Source organism: Magnolia sinica, chromosome 1 (assembly GCF_029962835.1).
Source record: "Magnolia sinica isolate HGM2019 chromosome 1, MsV1, whole genome shotgun sequence".
In the NCBI taxonomy this organism is placed as follows: domain Eukaryota; kingdom Viridiplantae; phylum Streptophyta; class Magnoliopsida; order Magnoliales; family Magnoliaceae; genus Magnolia; species Magnolia sinica.
Window position 1 is genome coordinate 94,317,532 of NC_080573.1, and position 21,609 is coordinate 94,339,140.

General features: G+C 40.3%; 1 non-coding gene across 1 annotated transcript; it reads left to right on the plus strand.

The window, feature by feature from the left end:
* The first annotated feature begins 3,878 nt into the window (after positions 1–3,878).
* Positions 3,879–3,985, plus strand: LOC131223320 (small nucleolar RNA R71). The gene has a single exon (XR_009160387.1). It is a non-coding gene; the product is annotated as a small nucleolar RNA R71 (small nucleolar RNA).
* Positions 3,986–21,609: the final 17,624 nt, after the last annotated feature.

Below are 21,609 nucleotides of genomic sequence, written 5' to 3' on the forward strand. Positions count from 1 at the left end.
TTGGTCAGAGGCTAATACAGGGCCCCCCCAAGAGGAACGAACGGTGCAGATCTCGTGATTCAATCACAATGGGCCCCAAAATGGAGTGCATGTACACCATGTTTGGTGTGAACACTGCACACCGGATCGCTGAAATGGTCAGATGTAGGCTGATCCGTGATTTCTCAAAAAGGGAAGAAATTCCTCTCTCCTCTGTTTCCTGCCAGCGCTCGTATCGAACGGATTGTTTCCGTTTGCTTCAATCATGGCCCACCTCCACTACCCAGCTTAGGGATCCAAATTGTCCATCGTGTGCATGACTAAAGTCTGACCAAAATCTAGGCCATTTCGCATGAAGATGTACACGTGTGTGGCCACAAATCTAGTTGCTAATGGGCTGTGAAAAACTAACTTTCTAAAAACGGAAATCCCATTCCACAGCTGCCTCGAGAGCGATCCGTGTGAGGAGCAAACCTCTCATCTTAGCCCTCCATTCGAACACATCTCGGCCATCCAATTTAGCTCCGGTTTAGGGCTTCAAAACCAAGACCGGTCTCCATTCTACCCACGATTTTGGAGGCGGTTTCGGCCTGAGGAGATCCTGACCACTGGCTATTGATCTGACGGTTCAGGGAAGATTAGGGCGAGCATATAAGGCGTGCGGATCGAGGAACAGTAGCTCACCCTCCATTTTTACAGCCGCAGCCATGAAACTAGCCATTTTCTCCTCCTCCCAAACCCACCGCCCAAACGATCCTAGAGCTTTGAAAAAGCCTATCCATAAGTTTTCTACAGTCAATATGAACCATCCCATGCTGTCGGATTGGACGAGGGAGCCTCCATTTAAGATCCGCCATTAATGGCATCCATCTTTTTCGCTGTTCCAACTGAGTCAGACTCAGTTCAGGATGCCGTTTTTCAACTCTCACCACCTGGTGATGGCGTGGGGAGAGAAAGAAGGAAAAAGAAAGTGAAAGAAAAGCATAGAGAAGGGAGAGAATGAGGGAGTGCCTTGTGCAACCGTTGCACTCGGGCCGAGCTTGAGTCAGGCCAGGATGGTTGGACGTCGCTGGGTGTTTCCAGCAGGTAGGTGAGAAAGAAAAAGAAGAGAAAGAAAGAGGAGAGAATCAGTGGAGTGAGAGGGTGCGTGTGTTGGGCAGCCACACCAAGCTGCTGCACCATGCCAGTAGCTCAAACCGAGCAGAGTCATCAAGCCGAGTCGGGTGAGTCAGGGTTGCTGATCATCTGGGCTGGGCGTGGGTTGGTCTAGTTCAGGCTTTTAGAAAGTCTAGGGAGAGAGAAGAGAAGGAGAATAAATGAAAGAAAGAAAAGGAAGAAGAGGAGAATAGGAAGAAGAAGAAAGAGTGAGTGCGAGCGTGGGCCGCACTATGCACTGCCAAGTCAACAAGTCTTAACTTGGTTGAGCCATCAAGTCTAGATCATCCAGATTCTTGCTAGTAAGAAGGAAAGGGAGGAGAAGAAGAGAGAAGGAGAGAAGGAGAGCATGACTCAAACCGAGTCAACTTGACTCGAACCGAGTCAACTTTGGTGAGATTTTTCATCTCTTTTCATCAATTAAGTTACCTTGGCTATCAATAACATTGTTATTATTCCTATCTGTTATATCAATTAAGGTCATTTTAATGCTATTGGCTAGAAACTATAATTAATATTATAATGTAATAACTAGTAATATTGTTATCCAACCATCATTAGATTACGATTTTGATTAGTAATATCATTAATATCGTTGTTCCATCAACTAGGAATTGAATTCAAAAACCCAAACCCTAATTCTACACTAAAACCCTAAAAGATAACCCTAGGCTATGACCTTAAACCCTAGGTAGTGATTAGAACTTGGACCTAATTGTACAAGTTCATGATTTGTGGTAGGATACAATTCTAAGGGTGTAAGCACTTAGCGACACTAGAAGGCGATTCAACGTATAAGGTGATGATTCTTCCCTTTGAGCTTTCCATCTTCTCATTAGCTTAAGTTATAGTTTTTATTTAAATTCTTAATTGATATCTCCCTTTATAATCACATGTGTTAGCTGGTGAAAATTGAATTGTTGTATTACATGCTTATGATTATCCTGTATAATTGTTCATGCTTGTGGATTTCTTGTGTGGATTGCTTATGGAACTTAAACTGGTACATTAGTGGGAAATTCCCACATATGAATGTACACCCATGCTTGGGATGTAACTTGACTAGTTGTGATCGTATTGGACCTTCGACTTAGTGGTTATTGAGTGGTGGTCTAGATGGATCATTGATGTGTGCCTATCATCCAAGGTTGTTGTGCCCAATGGTTTTTAAGGATGGTATTTATCGTATGGTTTTGATATCGGCCCTATGTGGCATATTTTGATACTCGCCCTACGTGGTTTTATTTTAGTGTTTGCCCTAGATGGATTCGATGTTTTATATAGTGCAACTATGCGATGGTAAGCCCCATATATTATAATATGATTGGCCATTAGTCGACGGGGTACCATTAAACATCTTAAGGTGGTAGTCTCATGGGATGAGGATGGTGGTAATGGGACACTATGCCCGAGCCGTCGGCCTACGCTGGGCCATGTGCTCCCCATAGTGACCTTTGAGCTTATTTAAATTGACTGGTTGTAAATGGACTAATAATGACTTGGCTAATCATGCATACATGGCACGTATTGTTCCGACTGGATGATGTTTCCCATATTCGATGATTCCGACTGGATGATGTTTCCTAGGTTCGATGATTGCATGGGTGACGGCCCACTGTCCGGACTGATGAGCATCCCCTGGGGGATGATTGCATTCACGCATCCATGCATCTAACAAGACCTGCATCATGTATTGTTTTGTATGCTTTGTTTTATAACTATGCTTACTTAATGCGGTAGTGTGTAATCTTGAGGGAAATTCACACTGAGTTGGCCACTCATCCATCAAATATACAACCGTATAGGTAGTACAGGTGGCTTTAGTATTTTCCTGGAGGAGTTGCGTGATCTTGCAGCTTATATTTATATGCTTTATGATATTCTTCATGTATTAAATTCTTGTAAATCGTGTATTTGTTAAATTCAGAGAGATTGGTTTGTATAAGTCATTATGGGCAGCTTCTTGTATATTTGAATGATAATGAAATTTTCCTTTATGTCGATTTGTCTACACTACGCTCATTTGCTTACTTTGATGAAAGAAAAAAATATACACTCAAATTTGACCATCCTTTAAGGTTAACACTCAGATTTTTTGGGACAAGGGTCATATACTCGGGTCCTGAAGATTCGGGGCGTTACAGATAAGCTCTTGGTTTTGAATATGTTTTAGAACCGGATCCTCTTGAGGTTTCGCTTGATTTGGAATTTGATTAAAGAAACCTTGAGGAGTAGCAGTTTGTCCATTCCTCCAACTGAGATTTGGATGATTTCTCCAACTAGGATTGTATGTATTGGAGGTAGGTCCATTGAAAGGTCTTTGGTAATTGTTCACGGCATTAGATTTCTCATTCAACACCCCTCAAAAGGCAGGTATTGTTGGACAATTTTTAGTTGTATGAATGTTGCAATCACAAATACCGCAAACAGTTTCCTTAACCTTATCCTTCTTTAGTTCCATGACCTCAAATTTTCTTATAAGATTAGTCACTTTAGAATTAATATCATTATCTTCTTTTAGAAGGCATAATCCTCCCCTTTCCTTTGATTGAGTGGGCCTAGAAGTGGTGCTTGATTTTAGGTAAGTGGCCCATGATTGTGAGTTTTCAGTAAGTCTGTCCAAGTAATCCCGCACATCATCGACATTTTTATTCATGAATTCTCCATTGCACATTGTCTCGACCAATTGGCACATGGAAGATGTCAGACCATCATAGAAAATGTGTGTAATGCGCCACGTTGCAAAACCATGTTGTGCGCACGAACTGACAAGACCCTTGAACCGCTCCCAACATTAGAAGAATGTTTCATCCTTCTTTTAGGCGAAGTTCATTATTGATTTTCTAAGGGTGTTCATTTTATGATGTGGAAAAAATTTCTGTACGAAATCCCTTATCATATCATTCCATGTGCCAATAGATCTAGGATGTAGTGAATGCAACCACGTCTTAGCTTTCTCTTTCAAAGAAAAGGGGAATAGTTTCACCCTTACTGTGTCCTCAGACACGTTTGGAAAATATAAAGTGGCTATGATCTCATCAAACTCTTTCAAGTGTAAATATGGATTTTCTGACTCAAGCTCATGAAATTTAGGAAGGAGTTGGATCACCCCTAGCTTGATATCCTTGTGTCTCGTATTTTCTAGAAAAACCATGTATGAGGGCGTGCTCACCCCCGCCACTTGTAAATAATCTCGTAAAGTATGAGGCGGGGTGCTTGATGCACCTCATTCTCAGCCTGGACTTCCCCAACCCGAGGGTGAGGTTGTCTTCCTGGTTGATTCGCCAGTTGATTTGCAGCCATATCCTTAATTAATTATGGGGATCTTGAGCAGTGACTAACCTTGCGATGAATAGTTAACCCCCCAACCAATCCTCCTTCAATAAAGAGATGTCGAGTGTTGTCACGGACCCACTTGGGCATGAAACACTCTTAGCCCTCAATCTCAGATTCTAACCTAAACCTTTAAAAAAAAACTATTCATGGAATTAGAAATCTAGAAAGAAAGAGAGAATAGTTGGAAAGAGGCTACCAAATTAGAAGGTCCTAATTGAAATCTAGCAAAACAAAACAAAACAAGTCAGTTTCTAAAAATAGAAATTCTAAAATTAGAAAGTTCCTAAAATAGAAAGCAAACTAGTTTCTAAAAGGAAAAATTTCTCAAAATAAAAAATAGAAAGTTTTAAAACTGATTAGGAAAGTTCTAAACCCTAGAATTAGAAAGCAAGTTAGTTTCTAAAAATAAAAGAAAACCTAGAATTAGAAAGTTTCTAAAAATGAAAAATAAAACAATAATCCTAAAAGTAGAAAAAGTAGAAAAATTAGAAAGCGATTACCAATTTATAAAGTCTATATTAGGGTCCTACAAAATAGGAAAGTTAGGTTAGTTTCTAAAAATCAAACAGAAAAACCTAAACCTAAAATTAGAAAACCCTCATCTAAACCTAATTCTAAAACTAGTTAATTTCAGAAAGATACAACCGTCAATCCTCGGCAACGACGTCAAAAACTTGATCACCACCCCAAGTATAGGGTTGCGATGTAGTAATAATCTTGGTAAGACCGAGGTCAAATCCACAGGGACTGAACCTTGTACATATTCTGAAAGTAACTAGAACTAGAACTAGGAAGATATGTAACCTAAATCGGAGAATGTAAGAGAATAATGGTGAATTATTAAACTAAAACTTATAAAATTCAAAGGTGGGAAACTAGGGATTCCAAGGATCCACTTGTAGAGATTAGGGAGATCTATGCTTGATTCAAGAACACAACTGGAATCATAGTTCCATCTTCATCCAATTGGAAGATATTTCATTAAAACTCAAATATGAACTTCCTTTGATCTAGTTTTCAATGGAAGAGAGGTATGAGAACTGGAATGGATTCCTTCACAAAACCATGCCCATGAGACAAAGTAAACAACATAATTTAACCAATCCACAACTAATTTGAGAGAGTTATGAACGTTAGGAAGGATTCCATCATCAACCATGTCCACGAGACGATGGCGGACAACAGGGTTCCTAATTTCATAATCATAATAATTAGAAGAACAAGCTCAAAGCCATCATAGATCCATTGTAATTCAAGTCACAACAAATTATTAAAAACTAAAAGCATTCCTTGTAATCAAACTAGAATAAAAATTAGTTCAACTTAACATAAATCAAAGCCATAAAACATCCCATCATGCTACAAGCTTCACCTCTTAGCCCTAGCTAAGAGGTTTAGCTAATCATAGCCATGATTAACTAAAACCTGAAGGAAAGAAGAAAAATAAACAATGAAGAAGAAGGAAAAAGGACCAGAAATCGTCCACGGCCGGCGTCCATGATCTCTCTCTCTCTCTCTCTCTCTCTCTCTCTCTCTCTCTCTCTTCTCTTCCACGGCTTCACGTCTGGGCTGATTGATCTGATGATGATCTCTACATCTCCATGCTCTCATTTTATAGCCATAAGGGTCGGTGGAGTGGAGAAAAGTTAGTGAGAGTCGTGCGTTTACACAGCAAACCGGACTGCACAAGAAACCCGCGTTTGGATTGAGTTTGGGAGAGCTGACTCTCCCACAACTCAATTTTGGCTCCATGGTTAGGGTTGTGGCCCCCTTTTAAATCTTTTGGACGGTCCAGATCACTGATCTGACCGTGTCCATGATCGTACAACAGCCTGCAACGTCCTGACGTGCGTCGTGCACATACCTGCACATGGACCTGCGTTGAGATGTTCGCTGGGACCCACGGTGATGTTTTCAGAGAAATCTACCCCGTCCATTAGATTCATGGTGAAATTTCAATTAAAATGGATGGTTTTGCTTGAGTTTGGTGTTGCCCAAGGGATCAAATCTTCCTGCCATTCATCCTACGTTTGACGGTGATCTTCGTGTGTTCACATGCATGGATGCAAATGGAGAGCATGGTTGTGGTCAGCGCCCCCTAGATTGAATGGATGGTCTAGATCATCAATTGATCAATGTCTTGGGCCACCACACATCATAGCGGGATCCACTTCCGTGATTGTGCATAAAACGTCGGGTCAACCGACTTTGACTAGGACTTCATGTCTGATGCATTGCGAGTGCACTTGTGCACTGTGCACTGGCATTGCCAGTGGGGTTCATTGTGATGTTTTTGATAAATCTACTTCGATCATCCGTTCCTCCATCCAATTTAAGGGGTTGAGGCCAAAATTGAAGCATATCCAAAGATCAGGCGGGCCCTAAATTAGTGATTTATGGCTAATTTTGTCATTTGGACCACTTCCACAAAGATCCAATGGCTGAAATTTTATGTGTACGGTTACTTTATGATTCTCAGGCTAGATATGAAGTTTCAAGTCAAACAAATGGTGGGAACCCTGTGAACTTACATTCAGGACAATTTTCAGGCTTTTCTATCTTCAATTACTTGATTTTCTCGAATCTTTGACATGTGAATTCTTCGATCTCGGTCCCCTAAAATTCATCCCTTGCCTTGGTGTTCTTGAGCATTAAACTCATGCCGTTAATACTATTTTTCAGTTCAAGCTCCTAAATTCCCCTTTTAACAAAAACATGATTAAAATAGATCGTTAAACATTATCATGTACGTAAAACCAAGTAATAACTGGGGTTTAATATGAAATATTTGACCCTTAGCACAATCCCCAACTAGCATTTTGCTAGTCCCGAGCAAAGTATGTGAAAAATATTCTGAGAATTACAGGACAATTTTTATAAGCTCACATGATTTTTGAACAACGATCCAGAAAATTGAATTCTGAGATACAATAATGTTGAGTCTTACTTGCTCCTAAACTCGAATGCTCGGTAAATTTCACGGTCAAGTTCAAAGTATTAATCCATTAATTAGAGCAATTCTAAACATTGAGTTCCATGGGTGCAGAGTGTAACCTTGACTTATCACAATTAAAGGTCTAATTTCTTAATTTTCATGATATCATTGGTAATAAAAAGGAGTATTCCAGATAACCCAACCTAAACCGAAACTTGCCTTACAGTTCAACCTTTTTTTTTTCTTCTAGCTTTTGATTTTTCCGTCAATAGCTTCACGCTATGTCAACCTTTTTATAGATCTTTAACACGTAGCTGTTCTTTCGATGACAACTATTTTTTTTTTTAGCTGAGTATTCTTTTTTTTTTTCTTCTTCTTTCTTTTCAATTCTTCTCATTGAACATGATGGAGAAATTCCCCATGTTGGCTCCTTCCATGCCTAGTGATTATCAGGTTAACAATTCAATATCGAATTGAAGCTTTAATGTGGAAGCTTGGTGTGACATGTAAAATAATGACTCAATCAATGTTTAAAATTTCTAATCATGGATTATTAATTCGAACTTAACTATGAAATCTAACAGGTAACTGAATCCAAGAGTCATAAATTACCAACATTACATATCTTATACTTCTAAATCAAAGACGACCTTTAAAATCACTTCGAACTCACAAGAATTTCTAAAAAAAAATTAAAAATTTTACACAATTTTTGCTCAAGACTGAGAAAACACTGATTAGGTAACCTAATCTCACATCCCCAACCTAAAATCTACATTGTCCTCAATGTAAAAGATATAAGCATGCAATGTACATGAGACAACGAAAGTAAAGGAGAAGTGATGGAAAGATAGTACCTGATGAAGGAGTTGTATGGCTTTTTTCAAAGAGATCTTAGCGTGAAGGTGGGTCAGCGCAAGAGTTAAACCACAAGAAGTAACTTCCCTAAAACAAATGGAAAGCAAACTATCCTAGAATGATAAAAAGTAAACTACCTTAGTCCTATAAAAGCAGTCTACCTATACCTCTCCATCAGACTAGGAGATCAATCCTGGTACATAGGATCATTCAGAGGCATGGACATGTCCTCTAAATCAAATTTCTCGACAAATGGCTTTAATCGTTGTCCATTAACTTTAAACTCATTGCTATTGTCTGGATTTTGAATCTCGACAGCCCCATGAGGATAAACATTGATAATAGTGAAAGGCCCGGTCTAACGAGATCAGAGCTTACCCGGAAAGAGATGTAATCGAGAATTGTGCAAAAGAACTTTTTGACCCGGTGCAAATGATTTTTGAAAAATGTGTTAGTCATGAAATGCCTTCATCCTGTCCATATAAATTCACGAGTTCTCGAACGCATCATTCCGGATTTCTTCAAGTTCATTCAACTGAAATTTACATAGCGAGCCAACATTGTCCAAGTTGAAATTCAGATTTTTGATCGCCTAGTAGGCTTTATGATCTAACTCCACAGGTAAGTGGCAAGCTTCCCATAGACAGGTCTAAAGGGAAATATTCCAGTAGGGGTCTTAAATGTGGTACGATAAGCCCATAAAGCATCGGTCAATCGAATTGACCAATCCTTATGATTAGGGTTAACCGTTTTCTCCAAAATGTGTTTGATCTCCCTATTGAAAATCTCAGCTTGCCCACTTGTTTGTGGGTGGTATGGAGTGCTCACTTTATGAGATGTGCCATATTTCTTCATTAAATTCGTGAATGGCCTATTACAAAAATGTGAGCCCCATTCACTAATGATGGCTGGAGGCGTTCTGAATCGGGAAATGTTCTCTTTTAAGAATTTAATGACCATTCGATGGTTAATATTTCGACGTGGAGTCGCTTCGACCCATTTAGTGACATAGTCTATGGCGAGCAAAATATATAGATTTCTAAAGGATTGGGGGAATGGTCTCATGAAATCGATGCTCCAATAATCAAATGCTTCTATAATAAGGATGGGGTTCAAGGGCATCATATTTCAACAGGACAATGCTCCTAATTTCTGACAACGCTCACAAGTCTTACAAAACTCATGAGTGTCCCTGAACATAGTGGGCCAGTAAAAGCCGCAGTGCAGAATCTTGATTGTGTCTTTTCAACAGAAAAGTGACTACCACAGGCCTGTGAGTGACCGAAGGAGATGACACTCTGATGCTCATCGTCTGGCACACATCTCCTTAAGATTTGGTCTGAGCAATATTTTAACAAATACGAATCATCTTAGAAGAATTTGTGCACCTTGGTGAAAATTTTCTTCTTATCTTATGTAGTCCAATGTGTCAGCGTGAAACCTGTGGCAAGATAATTAGCAATATCTGTAAACTAAGGTGAATGAGAGACTTTGAACAGTTGTGCGTTAGGGAACATGTCATTGATATGTGTCATCTCGGAGGAATTAGGGAGATCAAGACGAGAAAGATGGTCAACCACTACGTTCTCTACTCCCTTTGTATCTTTTATATCTAAATCAAATTCTTAGAGTAGGAGGATCCATCTTATTAGGCGGGGCTTAGCATCGTTCTTGGAAAGAAGATACTTGAGCGCCGCATAATCTGTGTAAACGATGATCTTGGATCCGATCAAGTAGGACCTAAATTTGTCCAAAGTGAACACTATGTCTAAGAGTTCCTTTTTTGTAGTCGAGTAGTTCACTTGGGCAGGATTTAGAGTTCTACTTGTGTAATGAATAACGTAGGGCTTTTCTTTTCTCTGGCTTAAAACCGCCCTAAGAGCATAGTCAGATGCGTCGCACATAAGTTCAAAAGGAAGGCTCCAATCGGGTAGCTGCATGATAGGTGCGGTGATTAACATGCCTTTAAGCTTAGTGAAAGCTTCCTGGCATTGCATAGTCCACTCGTATGGTGCATCCTTTTGATGTAAATTACACAAAGGACAGAGACTAAAGTCCTTTATGAATCTTCTATAAAAACTAGCGTGTCCTACGAAAGATCGTACGTCTCGTATGTTCTTGGGGGGAGGTAGGTTAGAGATAAGATCAATTTTTATCTTATCTACATCGATTCCCTTGGACGAGATGATATGTCCAGGGACAATTCCATTATGAACCATGAAATGACACTTCTCCCAATTAAGTACCAAATTCTTTTCTTCACATCTCTTCAGCACAATTTTCAAATTTTCTAAACATTCGTTGAAGGATGGACCAAAGACAGAGAAGTCATCCATGAAGAGCTCTAGATATTGCCCCACCATATCAGAAAAAATACTCATCATGCATTGTTGAAAAGTGGCAGGGGCATTACATAGTCTGAATGACATCCTTCAGTAAGCAAAGGTGTCGTAGGGACATGTAAATATGGTCTTTTCCTGATCTTCAATGCCTATCTCTATCTGGTTGTAGCCCAAATATCCGTCAAGGAAATATTAATATGAATGACCAGTTAGCCTTTCTAAAATTTGATCGATGAAAGGCAAAGGAAAGTGGTCCTTCTTCATGATGGTATTCAACTTCCTGTAGTCAATGCACATTCTCCAACCAGTAGTAACTCTAGTTGGCACGAGTTCATTATTGGCATTGGCTACGATGGTGATTCCAAACTTCTTGGGAACCACCTGAGTTGGATTCACTCATCGGCTATCGAATATAGGGTATATGATACCCACATCCAATAATTTAAGAACTTTGGCCTTAACCACTTCCATCATATTTGGATTTAGTCTACATTGTGATTGCTGAGAGGTCTTCGCATTATTCTTAAGATAAATGCTGTGAGTACAAATTGAAGAGTTAATTCCCTTGAGGTCTGCAATCGTCCATCTAAGGGATCCCTTATGCTCAATGAGAGTAGATATGAGCACACTCCCCTTTTCTTGCTCAAGGTGGGAAAAGGTCACAACCGGGTATGTCTCATCTTGACCAAAATAGACATATTTCAAATCAGAGGGCAAAGGTTTTAGGTCAAGCTTCGGTACCTTGAGGTTAGACGGTAGAGGCACTTCATCAGTTTGGGGCAACTCTTCAAATTGAGGCCTCTACCGGTTAACTTCAAGTACCGGCAAGTATCAAGCATGGTAGCCATCTCCCTAATCATGTCATCATCAAAATCATGAGAGTGGGCAAAGCACGTCTCTAGAGGGTCAGAGGATAAGGTCAAAGGTGTTCTATCTTCCACGAAAGAGTCAATCATGTTAATGTTATGAAAATTGTCTTCATCCTCTAACCGTCTGCCTGTATTGAAGAAGATATTTAGATCCAATGTCATATTCCCGAAAGGCATACTCATCACTCCATTCTTACAATTAATGATTGCATTTGAAGTGGCAAGGAATGGGCGACCAAGAATGATGGGAATCTGAGTGCTCATGTTATTGATGGGTTCTGTATCTAGGATGATAAAATCTACTGGGTAGTAGAATCTATCAACCAGGACCAACACATCCTCAATTATCGCTCTCGATACACGAACTGAGCGATCAACAAGTTGTAATGTGGTTAGGGTGGGTTTTAATTTACTAAAACCTAATTGTTTATACACCGAGTAAGGAATTAAATTTACACTCGCTTCTAAGTCAAGAAGTAAGTGCTCAATTCGGTAGTTCTTGATTACACAAGGTATGGTTGGGCTACCAGGATCTTTGAATTTCTATGGCACATCTTGCTTTAGGATGGTACTCGCACTACCAGAAAACTGAGCAAAGGCTACGAATTTAATCCATAGCCATAGACCTATGGCTACGGTTTTCGTTCGTAACACGACCTTCATCCTCGGTGTCGAGCTAATAGGTCTAAAACCTATGGCTAAGGATTTTATCCGTAGCCATGTAGACTATAATAGCTATAGATAAAATCCGTAGCAACCATTTCTGTTAGCTAAAAGTACCTTCAGCTACAAATAGTATTTGTAGGTAAAAGTAATGCTGGATCTGTAACAATATTCTAAATTTAATAACAGCTACGGTTGTTAGATTACCAGCTACAGTCAATATTCGTAGCTATTGCCTACATAATTTTTTTTTTTTTTATAATCATTCATTCATTCAATTACAATCATTCATTCAATAATGAATCAATTACAATCCTTCATTCAATCAATTACAATTACAATTATAATAATGCTAAAAATACTAATCTTGGTGAGTCTGTGTGCACTCGCATATGGCCAGGTGCATCCTTCATCCACCATATATTGAAAATGGATGCGAGTATCAGCAGTCCACCTGCACATCCGACAACTATACCGATAACTTCTCTTGTGCGTCTTCTGTATTATTTAAGGGCGAACCACCACTAGAGGACTCTGCAACATAAAAACAAAGAATCAATCAATTGAAGAAGGATGAAAACTAAATGAAAGGAAAACATAAAATTCCCCTGATGTAAACTGAATTAATGCTCCAAACAGTGTTCCCACAAACTTTGTGTACAATCAAGCAGTCCAAAGTGGATCAGGGTCACTACCAATCTAGTTTTAAATGGATCATGGTTCTTTTTTTTTTTTACCCATTTAAAATTCAAGTTAGTTAGAGGTCCACAATGTTAGACCTGATTTTTTTTAAGGGTCATGTCAGGTCTCATGCGATAATTTGAATTGGATCAGGTTCAGTTAAGATGAGTACATCAACACAAATTAATCAATCAGCAAGTTCATTGGGGTTTGGTCAAACCAGACCATACAAGATCACCAAAAAATGAAGTTTGTATGGACCAAAAAGTTATAGAAAGAAAAAAGAAAAAAATGAGAAAGAAAAACAAGCTTACCATCTTTAAAGAGTTACATTTCAATAGAGAAGCGCAAGGATAGAAGCAGAATTGCCAAATGAGGTAACTGTACTTGACCTGACCAATTCCAACTAGAGGGTTAGCCCAATCCAACTTAAAGAGGACCTATTTGTAATTTTATATTCATGAAGAAGTAGCATACATTAGCAATTAAGAACAAGTCATAATATTTTCATTTCAAGAGGGTCTTAACAATGGATTTGACAATTCGAAGTGTAACAAGAGTGGCTGTTGCAGGTTCTTGGAACCTATATTTTTTAAAATATTTGAAACTCAAAGAATGTTCCAGTACAATGACCGTAGAAATGTAAGATATAAAAATCAAATATTTACTAACGAAAAATATCCCAAATATCACAAATCATATAAGGTAAATCTATCAAAATATAAGGTAGTTTGCACTTTTCTTAGTTAAAATAACGATTACATTCAAACTAAAGTGTGATTGCCATGGAGATAAATGATGGAGAGGGGAGATCAGAAAACACCAACCTTATTCCATCCCCAGCCATAAAGTTTTCCATTAGATGTGATTGCCATAGTGTGTCTCCAATCACCTGATATCTGAAATCATTTAAGCCAAACTATAAGAAAAGGACATTTTCTTGTCAAAAATTATAAAACTCAGTTTTGGGCTGAAGAAAAAGGCCTGTCCCAACCTGAACTTAGTTCTGAGTCGGGCCAAGTTGAGCGAGTTAACCAGGCTAGCCCGATTCGTGTATAGCCTTAGCCATAAATAGTGTTACACATAACTTGATTCCTGCCTCAAACCATCCTCTGTTTCCATTTTAATAGTGGATCTGAAAGGAAATGGAGATCCAGGAAGAAAGGATGTCACACCCTAAACTCAGAAATCAAGTTCACAAAATTCCTGATCACTGAATCTAGCATCGACAGCCTCCGTAGTGCTCCATTCTCGGTTCCCAGTACTCATATGCCAGATTCCGTTCTAAAATCCTGCAAGGATGATTTTCAATATGAATTTTTTTATAATGGAGCATAACCACAAGCATAACCAAGTCACAAAACAACATCACCACACATCCACTATATTAAAAACTTTAAGTATAACGCAGAAAAGGAAATACAAGGTGATCAAAAAGCACCAAAATAATCTGATGCGCGCTCCTGCCTCAGCGCTGCTATGATCCAACGTCACCTGCACGCAACAGCTGTGCATAAGTTTACAAAAGCTTAGAGGGTGGTGTAAGTATGTGCGCAAGGCAAGTGCCAAGTATACAGTATTAGAGTAATGCAGAAAAATGCTGGTAAGTCCATGAATATTATGAGCCGTACCAAGGCTACGCGATGCAAGGTATGAATGCTATCGGTCATACCAAGGCCATGCGATGCGAGGCCTTACACTCCACACTGACTGCCGCCTCCCTAGCCACACAGCCTAGTGAGTGGAAGAGACCACACTATCCGCCTGACCAGTAGTCTGTCAATACCTACTCGACTCATCAATAGTGGACCCATTTGCGAGTTGGTCAAACTCAACCTAGCTTATAACCCCCTCACTCAGGCGGATAAGGTCACACCTCCTTCCAACTGACCACGACACAGTGGGAGACGCGGCCTACTGGTATTCGGCACTCATGCGCTCGTGTATCCACTCAGTCTAGATGTTGGAGTATCTCCTGGTACCAAAAAGGTTCTGGGATTTTCACCCAAGGACATCCTACGTGCCCATAGTGCTAGAGCCAATATTTTCGGTATCTAATCCGGCTATCCACGATGTGCCTGTGAAGGCCACGGCCCTGATGTCGCTAGGCCGTACAATGATCATGTCACACATATGTAAGATGCATGAGTCACACCGTCCAGTTATGCAGCAATCCTGCACGCACCCCACGCTCACGTGGGTAACTCCTATCAGTGAGTTCTATAAATAATTTGCCCAATGGCATATGCTATGATTAGTCACTACTTATATCAAGCATATATATGATGCGTATTGCATGAGTCGTGGAATTATACTAAGCATGTTATAAAGTGATGAACTATCCTCATAATGAAGACGGGCCTAGACGGCCTACACACAACAAGTATGGGCCTATCAATGGGCCCTAGGGAAAGTTACAATGCGGACATTTAACCAACATTATCCTTACATTGTGGACGTCAAGCCATCATTGCTCTCAAGGCATAGCCCGCCATAAACATCATTACATAAACCATGGTGGAATCACATATTGCAATGGACCTTATGTACATCCCATTAGGCCTTGACCCATGGGCTTCAAATACATCAAATGGGCCGCATCGCATGGGCCTCATATATATCAAGGTGGGCCTCAACAATGGGCCTTATACACATCAAGGTGGGCCTCAACAACGGGCCTTGTACACATCAAGGTGGGCCTTAACAACGGGCCTTGTACACATCAAGGTGGGCCTCAACAATGGGCCTTATCAAATGGGCCCCAAGTACATCACATCGGGCCTTACCAAATGGGCCCTAAATACATCACATCGAGCCTAATCAAATGGGCCGAGTTGAATGGGCCAATTCAAATGGGCCGAACACAATTCATCTATTTTTAGAGATTAATATATAGTATTATATAAAAATGAATCATATCAAAAGATCAACTAGACCATACCATATCTAACAGTGGAGATAGTGATTTCCACGGTTAAATTCCAGTGGGCCCCACCATAGGGTTTATTTCCCATCCAGCCTATTCATAAGGTCACAAAGACCTAGATTTAGAGGAAAAATAAATATCATATTGGTCCAAACCCTGTAGCCCATGGGTTTTAATGGTGGATGTTCAAACCCACTATTTCTATAGTGTGGTCCATGTGATCCTAGATCTGTCTTTTTTTTTTTTTTTTTTTTTTTTAATCTTAAGACTTAAAATTATCTTTCAAAATGGTTAGACGTTATGGATACAACACATGCATCATAGTGGGTCCCACCGTCCAAGATTTGGACGGTGTGGATTGGACCCACACGCATCATGTAAGGGGGGGGGGGGGGGCACGCGGATGGACGGATGCACATGCATCACGGTGGGGGCCTGCAGCTGGGACCCACGGTCCCGGTCTCCCCAGTAGCATAGCCAGACGCTACTGCAACGTCCTTTGGACGGTAGCAGCATCAGCGCCTACTACCTTATATTATTTATTTTTATTTTTTTCTATGGTTTTTCCTAGGTGGGGCCAGCATCAGGAGAATCCACTTCATCCATTGGGTTCTAAGGCTCAAGACAGACCAAACAAGCCCAATATTGAGCATGTTTTGGTGTGTAGAAAAATTAAAGTGGCCCTAATAGATTTTAACGGTAAAAATCACTATTTTCAATGCTATGGCTCACCAGATAATCGAATTGGCTTCATTTTTCTGCTCAAAGCCTAAAATGCGCTGAGAGATAGGATGGATAGTGTGGATTAGATCCATACATCAAGGTGGGGCCTGCATGAGCGGCCCACTCAAAATTTTTAAATCAAGCTAATATTTCTGTTTTACTTGACAACCTCCAGCGTCCAAGGAGGTTGGACGTTACACGGACTGGATTACCTCCAGCAAGGTAGGGCCCCACATGGCACTATGCACTTCACATTAGGGTGAGTCCACACGTGTGGGACCCACCAGCCTTGAATAAAGCGGATACTTGTGTATTTCCTCCACTTAGGCCGCCTAAACGGACTACTAGGTGGGCCCACTAGGTGGACGACATGGATGTGAAACATATCACAAGGTGGGCCATAACATATGGGAAGGAGAGAGAGAGAGAGAGAGAGAGAGAGAGAGAGAGAGAGAGAGAGAGAGAGACGTGCAATGGAGGGCTCCGCCACTATGAGCCCTCCCTTCCATGCATTTCCATCATACATTAAGTGGGTCCCAAAACATGTGGGCCCATCAAATCAAAATCAATGGTGGAGATTCCTTCTCCACCAAAATGGAAGGTTTAGATGACCCCTTTCAAACTAGAAAAGTAAACATCATGATGGGGTCCATGGAGAATGGCCCCATCATGGAATGATCATGTGAATCATGGTGGGCCATCGGCCACATCTAGGGTCCAAAGTGAGATCCATACCATTAATCGGTAGGCCCCACTTGACAGATCATCAAAACATGAAATATAGGCCTATAAAACACCCACTGTTTGATCTTCTTGATCTGATGGAACGCCGAGCTCCTTGTGTCTCACTTTGATGGAAGATGATGAGAATTGAAGGGCTGGGATGACGGATCTTGGGAAAGGAAGTGGGCCACACATAACACACTTTTCTCTCCTTGGAAGTGCTTGGATGTGCACCTCTTTTTTTTATTTCTTGGAAAATGTGAAGAGAATGAGAGAGAGAAATGGTGGTTGTAAGAGAGAGGTGATGGGTGTGAGTGATAGATGTACTTAGCTTGAGAGTTGAGTTAGGGTAGGTTGCTTGTCTTGGGGAGAAAAAAGCATGGTTTGTGTACTTTGATTGATTGATTGATGGGATGGGTTGTAGAGATTCTCTTGGGTTCGTAAATGAGCGGCGTTTCTTTGAGATAAATGCGGGCCCACATCTCCTGGCCAGGGTATTGAATCGGTGTGCAAGACGCGACGTTGGAACCACGACGACGATGTGATTACAATGGTACAAGTCTCAGATTAAGCCGACTCAGATCTACAGGATATGACTTAGGGTCGTGTACAAACGTCGTTTATAGGTCACGGGTTGCCGGAATTCGACAGGAAGGATCGTGGGAGTCTATGGAATGGTACAGACTAGGATATGGGCATTACAAAGGAATACCTCTCACCCACATTATGCAAGACAACGGGATCACCTAGATGGGCAGATTATAAATGAAACGAAATAAAAAATGCAGATAACAGCTACAATACCTTGTCATGAATTCCTCTAGAGATTCTGTGAGTTTCTTTACCAGTACTTATATCTGCCTCTTTGCTCTCTTCCACAATCATCTATTCCACAACCAAGCAAACAAATAATAAAAATGCATACTCAACACATCTTTAATAAATCAAAATTAGTTGTAATTTGTTCATGTTGGAGGATAACCTTCTTGCTTTCTCAACGGGCTGATCCTCTTTTTTTGTAATCCTCTTTTTTAATTAAATCATCGTTACCTCTTAAAAAACAAAAACATTTAGCATGCTTCTGAAAATAAACCAAAACTTGATGTGCAATTGAGCATGTTTCTAGACTTCTTCTGCAGCACCTTTGTCCTTTTTTCCCATCTTCTGAACAAATGATTGAGACATGGTGCAGAACTCGTGAGGTAGGCCTGCTTTCAAAAGTAACTAGTTGTCAAACTTTTGCCAAGCAATAAAGAGAAGGTCAGGAATGGTAAAGCCAACCCCAAATAGCTGGGATAAGGTTATGATGACAATGACAATGATGACAAAGCATTTTCATCACACACTAAGAAATGGTTATTCCATTACTTCTAGGTGTTGAGATGTGGAGCCACATCTAGATAGGGTCGCTCGACCGATCGAGTGCCCTGCTCGACTGGTCGAGTGGCCCTCTCGACCAGTCAAGGCCTGGCTCGACTCAAAGTCTAGCGAGCATCAGTTTTTTGGGTCTGAGGTGCTCGACCGGTCGAGGCCCCTTTCGAGCGAAACTTTATTGTTTGTTAATGAGATCCGGATGACATAGATATTGATTGAAATTGATACCTTCCTTTACTAATTAACTCGTATTTTCTATGGGGATCATGGATCATACTCAAAGCCAATCAAGTTATTACCTCCACCAAGATTTTAGTAAATCGACTGGTGAACAAACAATGCAAGCCGACCCCAGAACATGGTTGATCCAGGGAGTGCAGATTTCAACAGTGGTTTGATCCTGGTTGGGCAGATAGTAGTGCCACTTGGTTCGTTGCAGGACAGCCTGGGTTTAGCTCCAGGGGGGGCGACTCATAGTAAATGTCCACAGATTTTAGTAGATGTTGAGGAGAGTTCTCGCTCGACCAGTCGAGCAGCCTGCTTGACCAGTCGAGGTTACGCAGATTCGTTTCGCGAATTTGATACGGACTTCGAAAATTTGAGTCGATTTCACAGAGGTGCGAAAGGAAAGTTGTCTAAACTATAAATAGGGGTCCTAGGGTTTATTCTAGGATATACAAAAGGTATTCTAAGGTGTGGGCAAAGAGTTTTCTTTATACATCTAAAGGGAAAATGTTAGTATATTGCTTGTAATCTCATTTTCTTCATATGAAAGTTTGCGCCCGTGGTTTTTTACCCTTGTTCGGGGTTTTTCCACGTATATCTTATCTTGTGATTTGTTTGGTATACTTTGATTATACTTCTAGATTATATTTCTTTTTGTTTATCGTTTGTGGGTGAGATCGGTGATTGGATCTCGGTTCACTGTGTTGTTAGCGTGCTGCGCAACAACTGGTATCAGAGCTATTGGTTTAGTTCTATTGGGAGCGATGATGGAAGAAGGGAAGACTAGAATTAAAAAGTTTGATGATTCAAACTTTACCTTCTGGAAGATGCAGATGGAGGATTATCTGTATCAGGACCTCTATATTCTTCTAAGAGGAAAAGAGAAGAAACCAGAGAAGATGACAGATCATGAATGATTTTTATTAGGTCGGAAGGCTTTAGGAGCGATCCAATTCTCTTTGTCTAAGAGCATCGCCTTCAATATATCTAAGGTGAAAAACATAAAAGAATTAATAGAAGCCTTAGCTACGATGTGTGAGAAATCTTCAGCGTCCAACAAGGTTCATCTCATGAAACAACTATTTAACATGAATATGTCAGATGATGGGAGTGTGGCTGAACATCTAAATGAGTTCAATACAGTCACGAGCTAGTTGGAATCCATTGGCATCATTTTTGAGGATGAGATCAGAGCGTCATTGATCTTGTCTAGTTTCCTAGACAGTCGGAATGGTTTGGTGATTGTTGTGAGCAATTCTTCAGGTCAACAAAGTTGAAATTGGATAATGTGGTCGGTCTAATTCTCAGCGAAGAATCTAGAAGAAAGGCATCAAGAGTTTCAGGGGATTCAGGGAATGCTCTAAATGTTGAAGGAAGAGGAAGATCGCTGAACAAAGGAGGCAATAAACACAGATGTTCTAAGTCGAGGAAGAAGTCCAAGGGACTGAAAGAAAAAGACAGGTGTTGGCATTGCGGTAAGAAGGGGTACATGAAACGTGATTACAGGGTACTTAAGAAACAAGAAGGAAGCTCTTAAGGTGGGAAGGATTCAGTGAATCTATCTGAGGAGAGTGACATAGAGACATTGATCTTATCTCTTGATTCAAGGAATGAGTCTTGGGTCATAGACTCGGGTGCTTCGTTTCATGCCACTTCGTGTAAGGAAGCTCTGTATGATTATGTGTCAAGTGACTTCGGGAGAGTCTACCTAGGTGATGATGAACCGTGCAGTATTTTTGGAAAGGGAGACGTTCATATAAATTAGAAAGACGGAAAGATATTGAAATTGAAGGATGTCAGACATGTACCAAGTTTGAAATGAAACTTGATTTCAGTGGGGTAGCTAGCCAATACCGGATATATGACGACCTTCACTAGTGATTCCTGGAAGATCACAAAAGGTGTCTTAGTGATATCTCAAGGCAAGAAGGAAGGTACTTTGTACGTGACTTTAGGATCGTATAGTTCACTCGCAGTCGCATCAACTGAAGTGAATAAGTAGTTATGGCATCAAAGGTTAGGACATATGAGTGAGAAATGGATAAAAGTGTTATTATCAAAAGGGAAGCTACCAGGGCTGAAGTCTATTGACTTAGAATTCTGCGAGGACTATGTTTATGGCAAACAGAAGAGGGTAAGTTTCAAGAAAACAGGACGCACTCTAAAGACGCATCTATTGGAGCTTGTACACACTGATGTGTGGAGATTGGCATAGGTATTATCTCTTGGTGGCTCATGTTATTTTGTTTCTTTTATCGATGATGCTAGTAGAAAACTGTGAGTCTATTTCTTAAAGAAAAATCTGATGTGTTTGATGTATTTAAGAAGTGGAAAGTATTGGTAGAAAGCAAGACAGGTAAAACCGTAAAATGTCTTAGATCAAATAATGGGGGAGAGTACTATGATAAGAGGTTTGAGGAGTATTGTGTAGCAAATGGAATCAAACATCAGAAAATGATTTCAGGGACACCACAACAAAAAAGTGTGGCTGAGTGCATTAATAGGATCATCCTTGAGCGCTTCAGGAGCACGAGGTTATATGTAGGGTTACTCAAGGCGTTTTGACCAGATGCTGTGAATACTGTCGCATATCTCATTAATAGAAATCCTTCAGCACCATTGGATGGTGGGCTACCAGAAGAAATGTGGACTGGGAAAGAAGTGAACCTTGCACATCTCAGAGTGTTCGGTTGCGCTTCATATGTTCACATTGATGCAAAGCATAAAAATAAGCTAGATGTGAAGTCTAGGAGGTGCACGTTTATAGACTATGGGTAGCATGATTTTGGCTATAGATTTTGGGATAAAGAAAACATGAAA